The following is an 11018-nucleotide window of genomic DNA, read 5'->3' on the forward strand; positions in this document are numbered from 1 at the left end:
GTATGATGTTTTTGACACATTGCAGTACATTATTTTATAGATTATGAAAAAAAGAGAAATTCTATGTATCAGCAAATAACTCAGCAATACTTAAGAGTTTTTCAAAGTGGATACATTCACTGTAAAGTTCAGACTCTAAGCTTTCAAATGACATCCACTTTGTGTTTATCAAGGCAAGATTTTTGAAAAATATGGTAATAAATATTTTCGCAGCTAGGTGGCGCCTGCTGGCGGTACACTTGGTTCTAGAGGGATTACTCAGCACTCGTTAGGAATTAATACATTTAATTAGATGCATTAAAAAGCTGAGATTCTAAGATTTAAAATGATATATAATTTGTGTTGTTCCATTCAGTGGTTGATTAGTAATAAATTGTTTTCTTTCCGAATGGGAAAAAATCAAATAAATAAATAAAAAAGCTATAGGCCGCCTATGGGCGGTTATAGGACATGACACAAATTAATAGATTTTGAAGCCACTAGGTGGCGCTCTTCTCACTTGAAATATTTTTTTTTTTAGGCCTGCACTCTAATTTGATGTGAAATGTTGCATTTATTGAAAAATAAAATAAAATAAATAAAAATAAAAATATATATATTAATTCTAATGGAAAAAATAGCTCATAAAAATTACATAATTAATGCAAAGTATCATAAAAAATTCTAAAAATTCTATATAATAATCAGAAAACATTATAGAACAAAACAATATTTGAATGGTTATCCTAGGACAAAGTTAAGTACAATTTTAAGGCTTCGCCCGTTTTCGGGCGGGAGGAAGCTAAGTGTGACCCAATTATGAAGAAGCCCAGAGGGTAGCCTTGGGAGGACAAGCTCCCTCTGCTGAGAATCCAGGGTCATGAACTTAATTAGATGTAACCAGAAGATATAGGACTTTCCAAACAGATTAATGGAAACTGCCAGATTACGTTCATTTATAGATGACAGATTTGACCTGTGTGCTGCAGATCAGAACTAAAATATAAAACATATTTAATAAAATATTAATAAAATGTAAAATAAAATAAAATATAGAAAAAATATAAAATAAAATATAATATAATATAAAATAATATAAAATATAAAACAATATCAAATATAAAATAACATATTCAATACAATATAAAAATATATGAAATAGAATACAAAACTAAATATAAAATAAAATATGGAATATGATACTGTATATACTATTAGATAACATTAATTATTAAATAAAAATTAAATAGAAAACAATAAAATATAGAACAAATTATAAAATAAAATATCAAACAAAATATAATATGAAATAATATTAAATAAAATAAACATAAAAATAAAATATAGAACAAAATAAAAAATAGAATACAAAACAAAATATAATATAAAATAAAATATGATATATAATATTAAATAATATTAAATAAAACAGAAAATGAAAATAAGAACAAATTATAAAATAAAATGTTAAACAAAATATAATATAAAATAAATTAGTTTAAAATAAAATAAAATAAAATAAAAAAGTTTCTAAGTTTTTCAATACATTTTCCACACTCAAAAAAATGATTTTAGCTCTTTGTTCAATTTCATTAATTAAAATGAGCATACACAACACAACCCTTCATAGAAATGATTCCAGCTTAATTTCATTAAATGTAATCAATGTAATTTTTAAAAAATTTGGTTTACCAAAATTTTTTAATTAAGTCAACATGAATATTTTTCGTTCGTCTTAACCGGATGAAATTACCACAAACAGAAAAAAAGGACCCTCATGATTGTGAACAATGACTTTATTCATATGTTTACTAGATTGCAACCTGAGTATTCACTGCTCTAAGTCAGATTATAGCAGTGCATCCATAATTAGCTGTGTTAGGCCTTTGTTAGCTAATTATTTCTTTCTACAAAGCTTGTTATAAAATCACTAGCCAGTCTGTTGTGGAAGAAAAAGTGAACATTGTGCCAAAATGGACAACCGCTGTGAAAACTAAAAAATGTGCTGGATTTATAAAACGGTGTGTGTGTGTGTATGTGTCTGTGCATCAGGTGTGTGTCTGTATCACGCTGTGGCCTTGCATTGAACAGCTCTGAGGCGATGAATAACACATTATGGTGATTGGTTTTGTCTGCTACCTGCAATCGCTCTGTCTGTGGAATACGAACAGCCTGCTTTATTACAGCCTCTCTCTGACTTACACACTACAGATGATGGGCAGAATAAATTGGCTAGAGAAAATGGATGAGGGGCACTTTGGAGAGGGTCTCGTTATTTAATGTCCTGAATAACTGATTCCACCAATGAGAATTTCTATTTTTTATGTGTCGGAGAATAATTTGGCTTACCAACTGACTTCAGCTGAACAACAGCCAAAATGCATCGTTTTTCTGTAATCACTGAAAGTTAAAGGTGCTGTATGTAGGATCCAGCGGCCTCTAGCGGTGATGTTTCAGATTGCAACAACAGTGCTCGTGCGCGTGCTCAAACTCAAGAGCGCGAACTCACCGGCGGCCACACTGAGACTTTCAACACAACGGAGAAAGCATCACACAACATGCTGGAAACTCATGTAAACTCCCACTGCAACATTACCATAATAGGCTACTTTTATCAGCTTGACGTAGAACTAATGCTCCATGCTCGTACCATGATAACGTTACATCGACTGTATTTTGCCGACATGTGGTGTTATCTAGCATTATTTTACTAACTATTTGTGTATCTTTCACAATCAGCAATGTCAACATAGGTCAATGAATGAAAACGAAAACGGTTAGTCAACTAGACTGGACAATTTCAGTGTAACAATAAGACAGTAGGAAGTAATATTACTGTACTGAACATGTCTGGAAATGTGTATTATAAACAATATGATAGTAGTGGGATGAGTGACGTTAGACAGTAGATCTAGTACATAAAATAAAAGTTACATCCTAAAGCACCTGCTTTTTGTTATCATGGAACAGTCTTTTGTATTCATTTCATGTCTTATGTATGTTATATTTTACCTTGCTATTTCAAAACGGAGGTCTCTCCATAATTCAAACGCTCTGCCGATGTTGATCCGTGTTTTCGTCCTGAGTCGATCCGATTGACGTTTGGCCTGACGAGCTTCAGCAGATATATATATATATATATTTTTTTTTTTTTTTTTTTTTTTTGGAGTTTGTGTTGGAGTTTGTGTTGGAGTCTGTGTTGTGCTGGAGGCAGGTCGTTTTTTGGTGTTATCAGACTCCATGTCGTTAGCTGCAGTGCAGTTGCAATAGACTGTAGGCTCGGGAGAGCGCATGCACGTCACATCCGGTGGATTTCGCAGAAAATCCGACCCGGAGACTACACATAAAAATAGGAATACTGGCCTTCAGAGGTAATAGCAAAACACGAAAAGTGGATCAATGTAATGTGTGATTACAACCCCTTCACAGACGGGCAATAAAAAAAGGATTCATTTTATAAAAAAAGTTACATACAGCACCTTTAAAACGATAACAACAAAGAGATATTTCTATAAAATAAAGAATATATATTAAAAATTAATAAAATAAAAACATTATTTCAAAATAAGCAGCATAATGCAAATGAAATAAAAAGTAAAGAGCTGTAAAAGTATATTTTGACAAAAAAAAAAAAAATAGTAACACTTTCTTTCGATGGTTCACTTTAGTAACTGTGCAGCTGCATGTCAACTAATTCTACTAATCCGAACACTAACACCTATCCCTAACAGTCTACTAATAGTTTACTGCAGTCTAATACATGACTGATAGTTGACATGTAGTTTCAAAGTTACTAATAGTTAGTAGAATGTCTAAAGTGGACCATCAAAATAAAGTGTAAAAAAAAACACTTACACTTCGGTAAAACTAAAGAGAAGGATCAACCCAATCTCACTGCAATTCGTATTTTTCTAAATCGTAAGTATTATTCGAGTTGCCCAATTCCTATGAATTCGTACGAAAGACCTACCCTTTGCCACGCCCCTAAATCTCCCCCCGTCACTGGGGTTTAGGCAAATCGTACGAAGTCGTTCGAATTAAGCCGCCTTTCCACTGCACACGACATTCACATACGATTGTCGCATTTCGCCCCCTAGTGGCAGTCGCACGCAACTTTGAAACTAGTCGTGAAGCAACCGTTACCTCGGTAAAATGAATAGTTTTAATGAATGTAATGCGTGTATGAATATATCCACACAAAACAAATGACCCTAAATACATCTAAAATAAAAACATAGTAGATTTTATAGAGCTAATCAACATAAATATTAATTTAACAATTATAAAATAATTATTTCTGCCATAATTATTAATAACCGCCATTTTAGAATACATCACATCCGCTCGGCCGGTCGCATAAGGTCTAGCCGCAGAAGTTCAAATATTTCGTATCTGAAGCTCATATTGGATCTGAAATTTCCGCATGCATACGCATATGATCGTAACTCCATACAGCTTCCGTACTACTTTCCAATGCAAATGAATGACTTCCGGTCCAACGGCTGTCGTTTGTCGTGTGCAGTGGAAAATACGCATGAATTGGTAGTGAGATAGCGTTGGGTTAATGTCTTCAGATGAACACCTGCCCAGGGAGAACATTGGTATTCTTGTTGTGTTTCAGAATACAATTCAAAATTCTATTTTTATTTCTACTTACATTCTCATTTACAGTTTTTCTCAGCCGCTTTGGTGCATTTCTCAGATCAGAAATGAAATTCTCAAAACTACCTGTTCAACCTCCACATCATCTAGTTACTTGTGCACAACATAAAAGCAGTTTCTCATTCTTTTGAACAAGTTGCCATTGCTTTGGTACATTCATGCAAGTGATTCATACATTATCAGTTGCTAATGCCATGTTGCTCAAATGTATTAAATAGTTCTCTGTGCAATAGTCTTACCCCTCAAAACATCTAGTCATTAGTTCACTGTATAAGACTTATTTTGCATTTAATGATTTATACTATAAGTCATTACAGTTTTTCTCAGTCGCTTTGGTGCATTTCTCGCATCACTATTTATTTGCACAACAGTTAGTTCAACCTCCACAACATTTAGTCATTTGTGCACATCATAGTAGCAGTTTCTCATTCCTTCCAACAAATTGCAAATGCTTTTGGACATGCATCTATTGCTTTCATTCAACTCTCTGCTGTTTTATAACATTATCATTTGCTTATGTCATGTCAGTCAAAATTAACTATACTTGTGAATGCTGAATAGTCATTCCATATAAAACTAATAGTCCTCATTTCATTGCTTGAGTCATTACATACAAAAATGTTGAACTAGTTGTCAAAATCTGTCAAGCAAATTTTACACATTTTTTTAAATCTTTTTTTTTTTTTTTTTCTGAAAATGTCTCCTAAATTGAACAATTTCTCTCAGGTGAATCGCAGCTTTTACTGATGAGGAACGTCTGGATGTGCATGAATGATTACAGCACTATGTATGTTGTATGTTCAGTTCCAATATGTACTGCGATATTGTGTACAGTTGTGCACAGCTCTACCCAAAGGGAGTTTGTTTGTTATAAATAAGGGTGTATTTTTTCTTTTGCACAATGCTGTGAACAAATTAGAATTGCAAAGAGCATATGCAGTAAAAATGTGAAACATACATATTCAGTGTCTTGTACTCAGTTACCTCACTAAATACAGTAATGTGTAACTTTACTGTGTTTTTCAAATGGCTGTGCGAATAGTATATAGTGCTGTCTTGAACATTTTTACTCTAAACTGTCATAATGAAAACATGACAAAGCCATTTGACTATCTTGTTCATAAACAATGGTGTCAGGACTTTTTATCTTGATGACACTGACACTTTCATTGACATGAATACTTGCTTTTGAGAAATGAGCTATCCATTTTGAGCAAGTGACACGCTTTTGCAGGTTATCAACTAGGTTTTGCAGTTTGTACTAATTGGTTTGTGAACTGCATTACAGTTTTTCTCAGTCGCTTTGGTGCATTTCTCACATCACTATTTACATTTGCACAACAGTTAATGCAGTTCTCAAAACAATTAGTACAAACTGCAAAACCTAGTTGATAACCTGCAAAAGCGTGTCACTTGCTCAAAATGGATAGCCCATTCCTCAAAAGCAAGTATTCATGTCAATGAAAGTGTCAGTGTCATCAAGATGAAGAGTCCTGACACCATTGTTCATGAACAAGATAGTCAATATGATCTTGTTTGTGAACAATGACACGAGGACTTTTCATTCTGATGGCACTGATATGTTCATTGATATAAATACTTTTTTGAGAGATGAACTAAAGATTTTGAGTAAGTTACAGGCTTTTGCAGGTAAGCCAATGTGTGGTGCTGTTTGTACGAATTGTTTTGAGAATTCACATACTTCTTTGCAAATATTAAGGATGATTTGAGAAATGCACCAAAGCGACTGAGAAAAACTGTAAATGCTCCCTCCTATAGATTCAAATTCAAAACAAACATTCTGTGTCATGATGGCTTCCTCAATTCCAATCAAACAGGGACATCATTATGTGCATATCAGCATTCATAAAACTTTATGTTAGACCCTCAATACAGCATGAGAATGCATGAACCCATAATGCAACATTTATGAGGACGTTGGCATTGCTTTCTGCGGTGGCATCATGCCTTGCCTGGCAGAGCGCTGTATGTTCTGGCTCTGAGACCCAGTGAGGAGGGAGCGCTGCCAGTCGGTGCTCATCACATTATTGTTGAGATGTTCCCCGCCAGTAACACCTGTTCAATCGGACTGGAGGAGCTCTAGCAGAGGAAGCCCATATGTCATGCCAGTCCCTACACTGCTCCTCCAAACCAGTTACAACAGCCAAGAAAACATCTTATTCCAATATGCTTCAAAATAAATAACAATGTAAAAATTTGACTGAATCAAAAAAAGTGTTAAGTGTCCACCAAAAGTGATTTCCAGAAGGGATATTTGTTGTTTTGTGACCCTACAAGCAGATTAGTGATGACTAATATTTGGCTTTAATTCAAGTGTACGTGTTTTGCAAAGACAAGAAGTGAATTTCCGTTTAGGGCAGCAAAAGTGCTTGACCAACCTAAATCTGTGTGTGTCTTAGGCTACCTCTGTTTTAATTTAATGTTACTTAAGATAAGTGCACATGGGAAACCATGACATGGCCAATTCAAAGCTATTATAAGACAAGTAAAGTTGGTTGACTTAGTAGTGGCCATACCTCTACTGAAGTAAACGTTACTTTAATTGTGATAAGTGTATTGTGATTGTCAAAACATTTTAGTAACTAAACTGAATTTTATGATTTTAATTAAATTAAATTCTTGTAATTTGATTTAATATTGACTCATTTGGATAAATATTAGGTACACAAGATAGGCCTTAATTTTTCTCAAGAAAAGAAAAACCTCACCTAATGCTGTAAACATACAGAGAGCCCTATCAGCTGGTATTATTTAAGGTAAATATGATGCGTTTTTTTATTATAATAACAAGTAAAAGTAAAATATGTCAAGTAAAAATATAATTAATATGTAATATAGTACACATATTTAGCAAAATCCTCTCTATAGCTCTTTTTGTTTTTCTAGCCAGCTAACGTGCTATAGCCCATATTATGGTCATTAATGGCTTTCCTGAGGTAAATGTTATGTGACATAATTATTCTCCAGCTGTTTTATTGACCCCTTTCCGCTGATGAAAAATACTGATTGATCAATATCATGTATGAGGAATATACATTTCGGTAAGTTGTACTGTCTCTTTCAACAGTGTTCGTGTTTATTTACTATTAGCTATAGGCTAGAGATGAGGGTATAGGGATCTAGGCTAGAGTATTCCGCTAGGGATCTGTCACGTCAAATTTACAAGCGCCAAAACGGTGTTTATTGTTTGAATTTCGCAATAAAATTGACAGAATCTGAGAGCTGAGTTTTTTTTATATATATATCATTTTTAACCTGCTCTGTCTAGTCTGTTGGTCTCCGTGTCCTCTTTGCTTCGCGATTTTTCTGTGCGTGAGAAAATGGGTGAAAGTGTCAATGGGGCTATACCAAGCGGCAACCTCCCCGTCTCTCTCTTGAAACCAACACGGAAGTGAGTTAAACTGCAATTCGTTGACTGGCCGCTTGAGGCTGTTGTCAGAAGTGAGTCAAATCTGTATCTCCCCCATGTTAAAATGCCAAATTTTACAGCAGAAAAAAACGTATTTAAAGCCTGGTGTCTGTATGTGGATTTGGTCTATACAGCTAATTTTGCCCTTCATAACAACTGTGAGGGGGGTGAATTATTTTATAACTCGTCCGTTTAGTTGATTAATATTTAAATTTAAGGGTGTGGCCAAGCCACTTGAGTGACAGATGGATTGCCGCTGTCAGTGCTAGCTGTTTGTCAAGTCAAGTCAAGTCAAGTTTATTTATATAGCGCTTTTCACAACACAGGTTGTATCAAAGCAGCTTCACAGTAATAAATTAGAACAATACATCAATATGTATTGTGTTATAATATATATCATGTTTGTCTGCTGTTACTAGCAGTCACTTCACCTCAGCAATGTTAGCTGCTGAACTTTCCATCTCTGCAGTGTTTGTGCTTTTTTTCGGGATTATTATTTCATACAATTTAATACTTGGGTAACGTTACAAAGCCCACGTCTTTGGATTCCGTCGTTATCGTTCGAGAGAACAACCAGCGCTGTAGTTTCAGTTGTTTTCCTCCGTGAACCTGCACTAATGGATGTCTGACAATTTCGTTGCTTTTTGGGGTTTTCAAATTTAAAACGTCAATAAATGCTCGTTCGTTCTGCTCCCATGGAACAGATGGATTATAATATGCTTATGTAAGTTACCGAAGTCAGATGAAATCATGCGGGCGTCGGCGCTGTCTCCGTCCGTGAATGAGCGCGGATTTTCTAGCGCATTTACTTGCACTTAAAAGGCAATATATCTATGGTTTAACGGTTAAACCATAACCCATTTGAGAGACGTCCAACATCAGAATTTAAAATGGACTGAATAAGCTCTCTACGAACTTGAGCGATGCCGCGCTGACGGACCATGAAAGAGTGACGGACATGTATGCACATAAATCACTGTCACACACAAACACTCTCGAAGTAATACACAGTCTCACTTGTTGCCATGTCTTTTAACTATTATAATATTTCGAAGGGCAAAAATAGGAACGTTTAATTGGCTTTACATCATCAGCTAACTCGATCACGTCGAGCTAGGTGATTTCAGATAGCCAGGCTCCTCAGCTCCACTCACGCCCCGCCTGTTTGTCTATTTTCTGTTATCCGGGAGTGACGCAAGGCCAAGATGGCGACGGCCGGCTCCGCCCACTTTAGGCTTCAAAAATGCTCTTCAGAAACCTACGGGTGACGTCACGGACACTACGTCCATATTTTTTTACAGTCTATGGGCTATACCAAAGTCCTATCTTTGATTGTGTAAGTGTGAATGTGACCGATCTCAGGTATAGCAATTACCTCTGTTTAGTGATCGAAGCTGGCGAGATTGTGATCGTGAGACCCACGTTAAACAAGGCGTGAGGACCTCTGAGTGACATCACTTCCTAATATGAACTATTAAATAGGTAAAGAGTTAAATAGAACAATGAAATGTATTGCTAAACTATTATATCACTGACCAATAACCAATTGGCAATCTAACTTAAATTTGAGGTCGTGATAAAATGGAGTCAGAAGACCTTCACCCGTACTGGCAGAAACCCTCATTTGTACCGATAAACGGGCTTACAGTTATACCATCAATGTGTAATTTATTTATTTTTAATGTGAGGGAAGAACCCTAACCTAACAGTCTACTAATACATTTAACTATTTAATACACTATGACATTTATTGTAGCTCTTAGAAGAATGAAATGAGAAAAAAAGTATGTTCCCATTCTGTTATACTGAAATCTTTACATATTAATAAGTATTGAATTCTCTTTGTTAGGCATTGATCTTTTTTCATAAATCCTGACAGGGATCGAGATGTGTCAGACGCCTTCAGTGAATAGAAGTGCATCAAGGATTTGTTAATTATTTATCTGGTGATCGAATACAGTGGGGGTTTTTTTCTCCTGATGATCAGTCACAGCTGCAAACAGATGTGTTTGTGAGTATATTTCTGAACGGTTGGAAACAGCTGGCCCTACAGACTGTCTGCTATCAAATAATGCTCTGTTTCTGATTAGACAAATATTCTCTATGGAAAAATACACTGCAAAAATGCTTTTCTTACTTAGTATTTTTGTCTTGTTTTCAGTCCAAATATTTTAAACAAAATTAAATCAAGTTGCATTCTCCAGAAAAGTAAAATGCCATTAGATATTATGTTTTGTTTTCTGGGAAAATAAATCAAAATTAAGTGAGTTTTTGCTTAAAAAAAAGCCAAATGATCTGCCAATGGGGTAAGAAAAATAACCTTAATTCAAACAGAAACAAGATCATTTTTCTTACCCCACTGGCAGATAATTTTGCTTTTTTTAAGCAACAACTCACTTCATTTTGATTTATTTCCACAGAAAACAAGACATAATATCTTATGGCCTTTTACTACTTTAGTAAATGCATCTTGATTTAAGAATTTTTAGATATTTGGACTGGAAACAAGACAAAAATACTAAGTAAGAAAAGCATTTTTTGCAATGTTGCGCACATGACAATGGGAAATAAAACTTAGATGATTGAGATGTACATAAAGAATATATTTAAACTTTTGTTGTTGTTTGTCAATCTTTTGTTACCAAAAGAAATCTGCAATTGCCTTCATTAAGGACGATTAAGACTTGAACTTAAAAACCTGAATGCATCATTTTGCCTTGAATTTACAACTTTTTTTGTGCATCCTTCAGGAGAAAATTGACTTTAAAAGGATCAGATTCCTGATATGGATTTCAAGGAAATGAGCTTGACAAAGTTGACAGAGCAAACATGCATTAACTCAGTTTATCAGTAGAGCAGGTGGGTCTGAAAAACTCAGTGTGTGCTCAAGTAATCTTACCTGATAACAGCATTCCATTGCTCATGGAGGTTTGCTTTGCTCTTTTCC

At 34.7% G+C, this 11018-nt stretch overlaps 1 protein-coding gene across 1 annotated transcript in view; it reads left to right on the top strand.

Moving 5' to 3' along the window:
• Positions 1 to 772: 772 nt before the first annotated feature.
• LOC308687271 (apoptosis regulator BAX) overlaps positions 773 to 11018 on the top strand; it is a 423052-nt gene continuing 412806 nt past the window's right edge. Inside the window, exon 1 of the mRNA XM_081359663.1 lies at positions 773 to 815. The gene's annotated coding sequence lies outside the window, so the exon portion shown is untranslated. The remainder of the gene's footprint in view (positions 816 to 11018) is intronic.

The sequence above is a fragment of the Scardinius erythrophthalmus genome (assembly GCF_964197995.2).
Source record: "Scardinius erythrophthalmus genome assembly, chromosome: 2".
Classification (NCBI taxonomy): domain Eukaryota; kingdom Metazoa; phylum Chordata; class Actinopteri; order Cypriniformes; family Leuciscidae; genus Scardinius; species Scardinius erythrophthalmus.